Here is a 14,249-nt window from a genome sequence, read left to right as displayed (position 1 = left end):
GGAGCTTTAGCATCTTATTTTCTTCCCTATCCTGATGAGGAGGGGGAGTGAGAGGGTGGCTGGGTGGGCATCTGGCAGCTGGCAAAGGTCAACTGACTACAATCCTTCAGAATGATATCTCTTCTGAGAACAGCTGGGTGATGTCACCAGGATACTGCAAGTTTTAGAGAGCAAACAGCATCTCCAGATGCCACAAAGTCAGCTGTGGAAAAGCCAGCATCTCGTCCAGTTGTTGATGCTGATCCTACAGGGCTTTCTATCATTATATGCTTTCCTGTGTACTTTAGCTCTGTGTATTTCTTATGTCCTGGCATACAACCGTCTGCTATTGCAAAAATACATTACTACCTGTTTAATCCCTAATTGCTGCACTTTTCAGTAGTGCATCCACAGCAGATAGAATAGTATGGCTGTATATGAAACACTCCTGTGTATTCTCATGTCAGGGCAAAGGGATAAGAGCTAATGCTTGATGCGATGCAATAAAAACATCTTTCCAGGCTATGGTGCAAGTCTGACATAATTTTAAGCATTCTGGTATGAAACATTATAAGAAATAATAATACTGTTTTTGACTCAGCACGTGGGACTTGGAGTAGGCCAAGTGCCGTGAAGTGCAGCATCTTCTTTAGATGCCACTGACTGTGAACATTGTGGATGTGAACCTCTGTGGCACCCTTCTGCCTGGGGTTTATAGAGGCATCGCCTGCTTCCCTGGAGAACACTGCAGTTTTCTCCCTGTAGCTGTGTGTGCTGGCTGAGACAGCTGGTTACTCCTCATCTGTAGGAATCCAAGCAATGCCAAAATTGAGCTGTTGCCTCAGAGGGGCTGTTGAGTTTTCCTGGCTTCATCCCAGTTTATAGGGTCACAGCTCTGCTGCCAGTTAGGGGGACTTGCCTGGTGTTGTAGGTTACCCACCCTATGTTTGAGGCTGCTGCCTTGGAGGCTGAGCAGGCAATATATCTTTCTATTAACCAGACCATTGTTGGTACACCTGGCTAGCTGTGTTTTCTCATCTGTCATTATCACTGGTCAGCTTCAGTCCTACCAGCCTTGTAAGGCAGGTTTCTCCTTAGATGCTCTACTCTCTGTGCTTTAACTAAGTTGTTCATCCATTGCTTTCACAAGGTTTTAGCTCTTTTTTTTTTTTTTTTTTTTTTTTTTTTTTTTTTTTTTTTTTTGTGTGTGTGTTAGCTATTTCCATTAACTGTTTTGGTATGGTATGCCTTACCTATTTGTCCATCAGCAGCATAGCTTTCTCACATGTTCTTTCCCTTCAGATGCAGACATTTAAGCATGAAGTATGTTGATGTGGTTCTCCAGTATAATATCAACTCTTCTAGGATGACTTCATTATTTATTAAAATAAAAGATTTTATTATACATCAGGTCTTTCCCTGTAGTCTCATTATTCAGCAAAACTGAGTCAAAAAGACTACCTTGTTTTTCAGTGACTGGTGTGGAAACTCACTACTGAAATCCTGAATCCCGTTCCCTGCTGTAACTCATAGGATTTGTTCTCTAATGTATATTAGAAATTCCCATAATGATACCATTACTTCTGCCTTTTTCTTGTCTATTGAACTTAAAAATCACTGTTCATATCTAGAGTGATCTGTAGATCAGACTGCCAGCCGTTCTCAAGTTTCAGCTATGCGAGTTTCTAGAATTATCTTGATTCCTACTATTTCCTTGAATTTCTTTATATTTGTCAAATCATTATGCATACAATATTATTCCGCCATTTCAACCTTTATCTTTTGACACCTATATTCCATGATTATTATCTCACTGCATTTCTTTTACTTTCATAATTCCTTCTGTCATATCGTGTACCAACACCTGAAAGAATCCAGTCAGCTCCTTGAGCTCTTCTTATTAGTGAAAAAAACATTTTCATGATCTTTTACAAAACTCACACCAGCCTTGCTTGATTGTGTGATCTGACGAGCTCACAGCCTGAAGGAACCTCCACAGGCATAAGCCTGTAACTACATAATCTTAATGCAGAGCAGCTGTAGTCCTTTGATTATTGCAGGCCAGTTATCTGTTGAGCCACGCTGTGGGTAGTGGTTTCATTTCCTTAAACTGCTGACTGTTTGCTAATTGTATGGTGTGGTACTGTGTTTCCCTGAGCTGTGTTGTATGGGTTGATGTGACAACTATTCTTTCCCTGCACCAATGTTCAATAGGTGGCTTTTAACCTGATACTCCCCAGCAGCTTGGGATCTCAGTGGGGTTTGAAGCAGCACCATCCTTCTCCAAGGTCTGGCCTCTTCTCTTGCACCGTGTGATTGTGTGGTGAGCCGGTCCAAGGATCTGAAGCACTGTGTTATATGTCAGCTTAGTTTGTGGACCGATCAGATCTGGTCAGCTTTCTGTGAGGTTGCTTGAGCTCCTTACTAGCATGGGCCAAACCATACCAGTAGGCAGAGGGGAATGTGCTGTAAAACCACATACTTATATGGATATGTGCATTTGCAGGTTACCAAAATCTACACAAACAGCTGAAACTGGTATGTGTGTTCTTTTGTGTTCTGCAATGTCAGTCAAAGTGCGGGAAGTCTCTAACAAGTAGTTGCGAAATGGCTCCAATTGCTCCTGACTTGCCTTGTTCTTTGCTGTTATCTTTTGTAAGGTAACTGCCTGCTTAAAAGTCCTGGGGCTTGTTATCTGAAACACTGCCGTTACCTGGTTAGCTGCCGCTCTAGGAAATACACAGCTTCCTTCCAACCCTCACAATTTCCCTCTTTGTTTATGTTTTTTGTTAGAAAATGATACCTCACAGCCTTTATTCATATTCCTTGTGGTGGAACTACTAAGTAGGGGATATCCGTGGCTGACGAAATTAGAACAAAACCATTTCCTGAGTACTCTCTTTTATTCTAGTTTCCTAAATAGGCATGGTTGACGACCAGCACTCCGTGTGCTCTGGCTGTGCTGGCAGGCAGATGGAGATGGGTGCTCAAGCTCAGCAGTATTTTTGTGGATATACATGCTGCCAGGACTGCAAGTTGTGCAAAGCTAGCTGAATTAACCAGCTTGAGTGCTGGCAGCAGTGCAGACAGGCAGCAAACACTCTTAAGGGGCTGGACCCCAATCTGTGCATTGTGATTTAACCTCACCCGGCAACTAAACACCACACAGCTGCTTGCTTATTCCTCCTTACCCATCAGTGAAAAAAAGTAAAACTCATGGTTGAGATAAAGACAGTTTAATAGGACAGCAAAGGAAGAGAGAATAATTAATAATAGTAATAAAAAAAAACACCAAAAAAACCCAAACAACAAAATGAGTGATGCACAGTGCAATTGCTCACTAACCATTGACCAATGAGTAGCCCATCCCTGAGAAGCAATCCCAGCCCACTGGCCAACTCACCTCAGTATATATACTGAGCATGACATCATATGGTATGGAATATCCCTTTGGCCAGCTTGGGTCACCTGTTCTGGCTTTGCTCCCTCCAAGCTTCTTCTGCACTTCCCTTCTGGCAGAGCACAGGAGGCTGAAAACTCCTTGATTTAGAGTAAGTACTACTTAGCAACAACTAAAATATCAGTGTGTTATCAACATTAACATCATATTAAATCCAAAACACAGCACTATACTGGCTACCAGGAAGAAAATTAACCCTATCCCAGCCAAAACCAGGACAGTATCCAGCCCTTATTCTATACGATCTACATCATGCCCAGGTCTTTCACTTTCCAATACTTTCCAATTAATCACCACCACTTTTCCAGTCTTTTGATATACACACACAGATATCATTCGCTTTTTCTATGGCTCATCCCTCTAAAATGTCTGTTGACTTCATTTAGTCTGTGACTTTGGGATCTGTCATGATGGTCTTTCAGGGCAGGAGATGGTGTGTGATGGTGGATAGTTTCATACTGCACCCGGAGCTTTTAGCTGGTGTATCTGGTGCAGCCCATTCCCCTGGCCTGTGGATTGAAGATGTCAAAAGGAAGTCGCTGGGTGCCAATTGCTGAAGCCAGCTCTGATCTCATCACCACTGCACTTTTCTTGGTTTCATCAAAGTTCATTCTTTATTAATCTGGGTGATTGTTATTGTAATACCATTGATATGGCATATAGCAACTATAGTAGTGATGATATACAGTGGCAGGGTTATACAGCAATCAACATCATACAATTTAATTAACTGGCTATTCTCACCCAAAGTCAAATCCTCTTGAGGTACACATTTGACTTCCCCATTCTTCTGCATTACCTACCAAGTACACCCAGGTCCTGGAAGAACCCCCTTTTGTAATTTATTTCCTTGCAGCTGGCATACCTGTTCATCTATGGTTGAAGTATGTTTTCCATGGCACTTCCTCATGTACTCTGCATGGTCACAAAGGTAACACCACAGAGTGCCCATGGTGTGTACTCACTATATCCTCTTTCTTGAGCCAGGGAACACTCACTCCTAATAGCTGAGATACTGGTCCATACAAGCAGGGAGCTCAACATATCCTCTTTGAGTTGCTGGACCTGCTGAGACAGTTTCTCCACAGCTGAGACACAGGCCTGTAGGGAGGGAGACTTCCTTGTGTTGCCAGAGTTGGCCAGCCAACCATCAGGCCATCCACCATTTTTTCCTGTCTTTCCAAATTGTCACTGCCGATGAGTTTCCATATGACGATCATGCGCACCATACGAACTTCTGCCACATGGACCAAGTGCACATGACTTCATCTGGATCTTTGGATAATCAGTCATTGTTCAGGTCATCATAAATTACCTCCAGCATGGCTAATTCCCTCAGGCACTGGATACCTCTCTCCATGGTGGTCCACTTGCCTGGGTGACATATAACTTCTTCCTTGTTGGCGTACCTTTCCTTCACACCTGACAGGAGTTGCTTCCAGAGGCTGAGGACTTGTGCCCCTTTTCCAATTGCTATGTCAGTGTCCCTTTCCCTGGAAAGGGATCCCAGCTGCTTGGCTTCCCTACCCCCTGATTCCAGGCTACTGGCCCTCTCACCCCAGCATCAGAGCAGCCAGACGTTCACTTGGACGATAGCTGAAATCCTTTCACATATCTTGTAGCTCACTCAGGGATAGAGATCAGATACTTATTACCTTGTTTATAAGTTCTTCCTCTCCCTCTGAGGAAGAGGAGGAGCCCTGCTGCCATTCTGAGGAAGAGGAGGAACCCTCCTCCTGAGTTTTTCTCCCCCTTCTTCTTCCTTCTCCTGTTCTTTTCCTACTTCAGAGTAGTCTGCCTTCTTGCTGGTGGTTTGATATGCTTCTTCCTCCTGTGCCCTCTTAGGAGAAACTTCTTTATCCTTTAATAGATGATCTTATTTTCATTTCCAAGATCTCTTCTATTGTATAGGGGTGACTGATACTGACATTGGTTGGTTCTCTGGTTCAGCTGTAGTGCCTGTCACAGGGGTCTGAGTAGCCACAGTGTCTGTCACAGGGGTTTGAGTAGTCGCAGTGCCTGTTGTGAGGCTTGGGGTAACTGCAGTGCCTGTCACCAGGACTGGAGAGATGCAGTACCTGTCATGTTGTTATCAGATCCAGAGACCCTCTCTTCCCTTTGAGGGTATTGAATAGTGTTGAAGAGGGGTTGGTAGGCATGGGCCAGGCCCCAGCACATTGCAGTGATTTGTGTCTCCCTGGAACTGCCAGGGTGACAGCATGCTTCCTCCAAATATTCTTCTAGTTAATCAGGATTTTGCACTTGTTTAGGAGTGAAATTCCAAAATACTGGAGGTGGGCACCATCCTAGACATTTGCCCGTGCTATTGCACACACCCTGTCACTCATACTATCCAGCCTCAGGGCAGATCTCTGGATTATATTCTTAAATTGCTTGCTAAGTATAGACAAAACCGAAACAATATTCCCAAGAAATACCAATAGAAGTATTTTAACTACCAAAAGATGTTTATGATACTAAAAAGTTATTGTAATGACATAGGAAACATTGCAGAAGAAGGTAGTGAAGGTACCCTTCTGTATTTCCTCCATAAAAAAATACCTCAGAGGAAGAAGTATAATTGCTAATTGTCTCCATGAGGTGGTACCCGAAGTACAGTAATGGCTTTGGTACAAAGCTCAAATACCAGATTAAGCTCAAGGTCAGTGTTATAATAAAAGATGTCCCAGGTAAAACATAATTAATCATTGCAGAGCACGCTAAACTGCAAAAGCCAACACCAATCTTTAACATGTACAACAAAAGCAAGAGCATGGTGCAGATCGGGTAAACTAATATCAAGAACAGATGAGTAAATATTGTGACCCACAACTGTTGACAGATATAAATCCCATTATATGCTCTAGTTTATCTGTTACAATCTCAAACGCTTCAAGCCCCACATAGGGTGCCAAAAAGAACTGTCATGGTTTAACCCCAGCTGGTGATCAAGCACCAAACTGCTGCTTTCTCACTCCCTCTTGCGCCAGTGGGATGGGGAGGAGAATAAAAAAAAAGTAAAATTAGTGGATTAAGATAGGGATAGTTTAATAAGGCATAAAATGAGAGATTATCATAATCATAGAATAGAACATACAAAACAAGTATTGCAGAGTGCCCATTGACTGATGCTCAGCCCTTTCCCAAGCAGTGATCCCAGTCCCCTAGCCAACTCCCCTCAGTTTATATACCAAGCAAGACATCATGTGGTATGGAATATCCCTTGGGCCAGCTTGGGTCAACTGTCCTGGCTTTGCTCCCAACAAGCTTCTTGTGCACCCCCCCACTGGCATAGCATGGGAGGCTGGAAAGTCCTTGATTTAGAATAAGCACTACTTAGCAACAACTAAAATATCAGTGTGTTACCAACATTAACGTCATATTAAATCCAAAACACAGCACTATACCAGCTACCAGGAAGAAAATTAACCCCATCCTAGCCAAAAGCAGGACAGTGTGTTACTCAGACTACTCCTGAAATGTGTGGCCAGCACTGAACACCTATGTTTGAGGCACTTGGGGAGTCAGAGAATTGGAGGAAGCCAGGCTACCAGGTGTCTCAAGGAAACAAACCTCTCAGAGGCAGGACCCAAGCTATTAGAATAGAATAGAATAGAATAGAATAGAATAGAATAGAATAGAATAGAATAGAATAGAATAGAATAGAATAATTTCAGCTGGAAGGGACCTACAACAATCACCTAGTTCAACTGCCTGACCAATTCAAGGCTGACCAAAAGCTAAAGCATGTTATTAAGGGCGTTGTCCAAAATGCCTCTTAAACACTGACAGGCTTGGGGCATTGACCACCTCTCTGGGAAGCCTGTTCCAGTGTTTGATCACCTTTTTGGTAAAGAAATGCTTTGTAATGTCCAGTCTAAACCTCTCCTGGTACAGCTTTGAACCATTGCCACGTGTCCGGTCACTGGATACCAGAAGAGCTCAGCACCTCCCTTCCCACATCCCATCCTCAGGAAGCTGCAGAGAACAATTAAGTCACCCCTCAGCCTCCTTTTCTCCAAACTAGACAAGCTCAAAGTCCTCAGCTGCTTCTTATGGGACTTTCCTTCCAGCCCTTTCACCAGCTTTGTTGCCCTCCTATGTATATTAAGTAGGTCTTTCATTTTCCTTGTCCTCTTAGAAATGGAGGAAAAGTGATCACGGTCTCTTCTTCTACATACAAGATGACTTGTTTCATCTTTCTTGGTATCATTTCCCACCAACATAAAACACTTTTTTAGGCCTTTTCTAAGCCCTTTTTTTTTCTCATTTATGTTGCTTCTCAAACGCTTCCACCTTTTGGCTGTATCTTTCAGACACATCTGAAAGGAATTTCAGATGGAACAGAGTTTTCTAACTGTCCTATCCTCCTGTTTAGAATAGTGATCTGGAATGTTGGAATGTATTTGGAATTTTCTGTTTTGAATTGAATATGTTTTGATAAATATAAAAAATCAGCAAGTTGCACTTAAAGAGGAAAGTGTAGCTCTAAGGAAAATGCATGAATGGTGTCGAACACAATTTTGGTTTTCTCCCAGGTAAGCTTTTATTTTGACTTAGCAAAACAACCTTTTTCATTTACTATTAAAATGGAAAAAAAATAGTTATATAGAAGCTAGCTTTTAGAACTACAGGAAATACGAAAGATGTACCTTGATGAAAACCTCAGTGATGACATTAGTTCTTTTCTAAATAAGAACATGTATTAATTTGTGGTCAGAATATGCTACTCTATAGAGAGGTTCTCGTTTGGAAAACCTGCCCTGATATTTCTACACTAAATTCTATCTGGGTTATGAGATCCACTGTGACCAGCAGCTTTGTACTTTGCCCTGGAATGCAGCACATAGCCTGAAGAGACACATACATGTTATCTTTTTAGGTGGAGCAGGATTTCCAACACACTGGTATTTGCATTGCACGTTTGACTGAACTGTGATGCAAATTTATACTTGAACAGACTCCTTAGATGCCTAACCTTTTATTTGTCTTCTATGCTCTTTGTCTATTGTTTATTTACCACAGATTCTAATGAAGAAATGATCCTTTGCTTTTTTCCTCATTATCTTGATGACACAGCACAACTGTCACTTTCCCTCTCAAGGATGCATCAGTTTCATTGCTTATAATGTCTTACTTTTTTATCTGCCTCTGAAGTGTTTGGAAACTTCTGCTGCAATTCTCTTGCTCTCTAGAAAAGCCTTATGGCTTCCATAGAAATGCAGTAAGGGAGCAGGGCTTCTGCTCCATAGGAGCTGGGCTCATTTCTTATGCTTAGGAGTCTTCATGAAGAACTACTTGTTGAGCAAACATTTCTGTATAGACTGACATGGACTGTTAAATTCTCAGCCGGTGATGAAGATTGGATCCTGCACTTTGATACGTGTAAGATATGGATATGAACAGCATTCTGCAGTTTTTCGTGTGTGAAGAGATAATACATTCAAAATACAGCATGACTTACTGTTCAACGGCATTCTAATACAATGGCATTAAAAAAAAAGTCTATAGTTGCTGCAAAAATGTTGTCAATGCAGCCACTTAGCGCCCTAGAAAGCAGCTGTTATACATGAGGAAGCCTCTTATAGGAGGCAGGATTGAGGAACCAGTCCCCTTTCAAATGTACAAGTCATTTGGGACATACTCAATACACAAGACAGTCAGAAAAAGTTACTGTTTTTTAGCATATAGCTCTTTTCCCTTTCTCCTTCTCCCTGTCCCAAGCACAGTGCCCCAGAACATCCTACCATCTCCTGTGAGAAGCCATTGCCCTCTAGCTCCCAGAAAGACGTATGATACAGATGCATTGATAGCCATGTGGTGACTGATTTCCAAAGGAGTTATGCTAGTACCGAAGAAAGCCCAGAGAAAATATGTGATCGTATTTTATCTAAGGCAAAAAGAAATTAAAAAATAATTAAGCTACTTAAAACAAAGAGGTTTTTTAACCTGAGATTATTAAACAATGAGCTCTTTCCTTTTCAAGAATCAGCTTTCTACAGGTAAAGCATGAAGGTACATTCACAGACCTGTGACTGATTTTGTCTTTGTATCTAGCTTAGTTGGCCATACATGTGGTTAATGGGGGTGGTTAATGGAAGCATACATTATCTTTACATTACCATGAACTCATTGTATTATAACGGCTAGTGTCATTTTTGCTGAGAACTACCTACTAATCATGTCCCTTCCCCTGTTTACAGAATCACAGCATGGCTGAGGCTGGAAAGCGTCTCTGGACATCATTTAGTCCAAATCCTGCTGAAAGCAGGGTGTTAGAAAAATCTCTTTCCCTAACTATTATACCAGTTAATCTTTATACTATAAAATTGCATTAACTTTCTTTAAAAAATATATGTATTTTACATTGTATACTGAATAGCCAAGCCTAAGCAAGCAAACTAGAAGACCCCAGCTTATCATAAAGGGAAGAACAGCCTAGCCCCCAAGATAAGGACTTTGCTTCTCAGAATATTAAAAGCTGTCCATGAAGGATAAAAGATAGGCCTGGACAACCAAGATAAGGCCAGCGTCCCAGCCCCTGTGAGACATCTTTGAAACCCTCCCAACACGGTCTGTCATCATAGATGAGTAATTATAGCAAGACTGACTCCAGGGCCATCTGATCAATAGAGAAGCAGGTGGATGATAACACCATAGAAATACAGTTGCTTTGCAAAGTTTTACTGTGATTTGTAAATGGTAGCGCGTGTTTGTTAAGTAGCCGTTAACCAAATCATGTTGCACCTGAATGCTTGAAACACTTGTAAAACTGCATTTGGGGTGCCCTAATTTGAATGGGACACTTCTCATGCATGAATAAAAGAATTACTCTTATAACTCTAAGCTTTGCATCCTAGCCTTTCTCTTTAGTCAGCACAGGCCAGTTGCAAATTTTCTTAACAAGGATCAGCTACAGCCAGTTGCCAGGACTGTGTCCAGTTGGGTTTACAATATCTCCAAGGATGGAGACTCCACAGCCTCTCTGGACAGCCAGTTCCAGTGTGTGACCACTTTGACAGTAAAAAAGCTTTTTCTTATATTTATATAGAATTTATTGTGTTTCAGTTTGTGCCCATTGTCTCTTGTCGTGTCGCTGGGCACCACTGAAAAGAGCCTTACTCTGTCCTCTTTTCACCCCCTTTTCATGTATTTATAAACATTAAGATCCCCCTGAGTCTTCGCTTCTTCAGGCTGAACAGTCCCAGCTCTCTCAGTTCACCCTTGTATGTCTGATGATCCTTCATCATCTTTGTGGGCCTTTGCTGGATTCACTCCAATGTGTCCATGTCTTGTACTGGGGAGCACAGCACTGGACCCAGCACCCAGATGTGTCTCACCAGTGCTGAGTAGAGGGCAGGGGTTACCTGCCTCAACCTGCTGACAATGCTTCTCCTAATGCCACCCAGGATACAATAGGCCCTCTTGGTCCTGCTGTAGTCTTAATAGGATTGTGGAATATTAGCCTGTTGCCCTGAAAGAAAGGGTTAATGTTGCAAAGCCATAACAAGCTGTAAGATGGAGTATTCTCATATAAGAAGTGGTGAATGCCCAAAGTGACATTCTTCAGTATTCTTACAAATTCCCTTTAAGCTACATAGTAGGAAAAGACCAACTAGTACACACCACCTTGTGACTTGGTACAAGTGCCCGGAGTTGCTCAGACCGCTGTTGCTCTTCCTACACTCTGCTTCCAGGTACAGTTCATCTTCCTTACCTTTGATCTCAAGTCCACAGCCTCAATTTATCAAAGAAAGCCATTCCTTACCCTCATTGGTGGAAGAATGAAGTGGCAAAAGCCTCCACAAAAGGGAATGAGAAGAAAATGTGACAGACCTTTTTCTATTTTCCTCCCCCTATTTCAAGTTTTGAAGAGATGCTACATTCTCATTATCCCCATCTCACATTTGAACAGCCTGATGTATATATCATCTAATTTAATGGATAAACTCTCCATTGGTTTTGGTAAGATTTGGAATAGATCTTACATCAATAGAGAAAAGCTTAGCAATATCTCTTTTGAATATCATAGCACAAGTGAGAAAAGGCCAAGATTCCAATATGAAAATGTTTTCTTTTTCACCTATTAAAATTCTCTGATGTTTCAGAGCTGTTTTTTTCACCACAGTTTATTATTTTTCTACCACCACCAAACAGATTTGTGCACCAAAAGCAGCTAAATGCACTGTGTAAATTTTGGAAAAATAGTGAAGAATGAGCATAGTTTGAATAGGAATTTAAACCACTAGTGTGTTTTTGTTTAACAGTCAGTAATATACAAGACGTGGCAAAACAAAAATAGATGAGAACAACATAATACAAGCGGAAGGCAACTTGCCTGTGTTTGATCTCTGTCCCTTGCAATAACATATTTCTATTTGCAGAGCTAGTTGTGTTGTTGTAGCTGGAATAATTATTTAAGCCAGACAATGAGCTTTTCTGCTTCCTACAGCAGAATAACTTTCCCTGTCAGCTGAGTTTTTTTCAGTAAATGTCACTTGTAAGTGGGGAGGAGGAATGTGGCTGCCATGACCTGCATACACATCCGCGTTTTACAGAGGGGTTGTAGCCAGATGCAGAGAGGAAGCCCAGGGGGGCGGTGGGGCTGGGGAGCAGAGGGGGCATCCAGGGGACCTTTTACTTCACCTTCCCAGAGCAATGGGCAGATATTTTCCTTATTTATAAATCTAATGATACACATCCTTTCTCGTAAAAAAGCACAACCATACCTGGACCCAAATAACTATTAGACATTACATGCTGCATAAATAAGACTGTTTTATTAAAATGTTGTACAGGTATTTTGCAGTTTAAAAGACTGTTAGGATGGACTTCCGTCTTAGATTGCTAAAGTAATCTTACATTATTGACAGATGGCTTCATTTGAAATGGCTTGCTGATCTATTATCAAGACTTGAGTACAGATTCAGAAACAAAATGTTTCAGGAGTCTTATAATGCACTTTGGCACAGGCAAAATGTGCCTACAGTGAGCATAAAAGAACAAAGAAAGGAACCGATACTGAGATGATTTATTTAAGTTTGTCATGAAAATACTTAGAACAATGTATACTACTGGCAGTTTTAAATACAGAGGCTCCAGAGGTGGAGAAACAATTATTTCTGTAAATTCATCTGCATTTTTTGCACTGTGGCCCTGCAGTGACATCAAATGTGGTAAGATGGAATGGTGTCAAGCACTTCAGAAATCTGCATGCTGATTTTAGAGCAATTAAAATATCCACTCCAGCCAAGAAGAGGAGGAGGAAAGAGGGCAAAAATCAGACTTTGCACATCCTAAAGGGCTGTTCCAATTTGAAACACACAAATGAAGTCAGCTTTGAATGAATGATGCAGGAATTTGTGGGGATGGTTCCTGAGCCTCTCAATCCACCAGGACAACTTCGGTACTTCAGAGTTCTGCCCAAATGTTTCTACTTACAACCCCTGCCTGACGCCTTCATTTCAGAGGGTTATTTACTAGGAGAAAATCTGGTGACTGCATTATTTTTCAGATCACCTCAGTACTTATACCAAATCTGGGCAGGACCAACTGCCTCTGTGAAGTGCCAAGTCCTCTTCTCACACACAACAGTGAAGTTGTCCTTCTCCATTTTTTACAGCATCAGAAGATCAGGATATTCACTGAAACCCACGTTATTTTTCCTTGTCTTTGAAAGAAGGAGGTGGGAAGAATGTTTAGTAAACAGATCAGGGAGGTATTTTAAATAAATGCAAATTATTTTTCATAATACAAAGTGCTTTAAATAATCCCAGACAGACTGTCTTAAAGGGTGGATGCACTATATACTTTCTCTTTAATCACCCTAATGATTTTCCACACAATTAGCTGTTAGTGAAGTATCCTTTTTTCTATTTACTTTATCCTAGCTCTAGTTCAACTCATTATTGCCTTTTTCCCCTGGCTGGAGCTAACTGATGCCATCTAGTAGCTGACCCTGTGGTAATAATAGTGAATTTTCCTTCAGGATTGAGACACCCGCTAACAGGAGCTTCTGGAAGAGGATTCCTCTATTTGTGAAGCGGCTTGTAGCACACTGTCTGTTTTAACAGAGTAAGATTGGCTTCATTTGCACTGGAGAATTGTAATGTAAAATAACCTTAACATTCTTCAGCTTGCAGAAATTACTTGAATATTACTTGTTCTTCTAGTCAATGAGAAACAGGCTCTTTGGCAGCAAATAAAAAACCAGTTCAAATACAAAGGAAACAGAATTTAATAAGAACACATTATTTTGAATAATACACATATGTACATTTTTAAACAGTTAACTGCCTGACAGATCAGTTTCTAGTTTGTAAATCAAAGGATATAACATTGAAAGAGTTAAAAGAATTACTTTATTTTAAACCCCAAATTTATTTTGCAGTCTGTCATACTGTATTTATTACTTTTCATGCCTAAACTGAGACATTCTCTTGTAAAAGTCAACCCAAATAAAAAATTCCCATAAACTTTTCTTTTGCCATTTTTTAGTAAAACAAGTGTGGGAGGCATCTAGGGCCTGATTATTCCCTGTGCCTCCCACCCATTTTATATGGCAATTTTTAAGCTGTCCCTTTGTCTTTTGTATTCACAAATAGGTAAAACAACATAAGGGATGGAAAAACTGCCATATTTTTCAAGAAACTATTAATAAAAAGAAGAAAAAAAAGGGCAAGTTGTAGCACCCAAAGGAAAGGGATTGTCAGTCTGAAGAGAAATTGCTATTTCAAGAAAAGCTGACATAAACCTTTGCCATTCTTGGAGTTGTTGGCTTTTCCTTTCAATATATAATAAAGAAAACCAA

Source organism: Streptopelia decaocto (genome assembly GCF_964273445.1).
Source record: "Streptopelia decaocto genome assembly, chromosome: 2".
Taxonomy (NCBI): Eukaryota; Metazoa; Chordata; class Aves; order Columbiformes; family Columbidae; genus Streptopelia; species Streptopelia decaocto.
Note: the sequence above shows the minus strand (reverse complement) of the source record.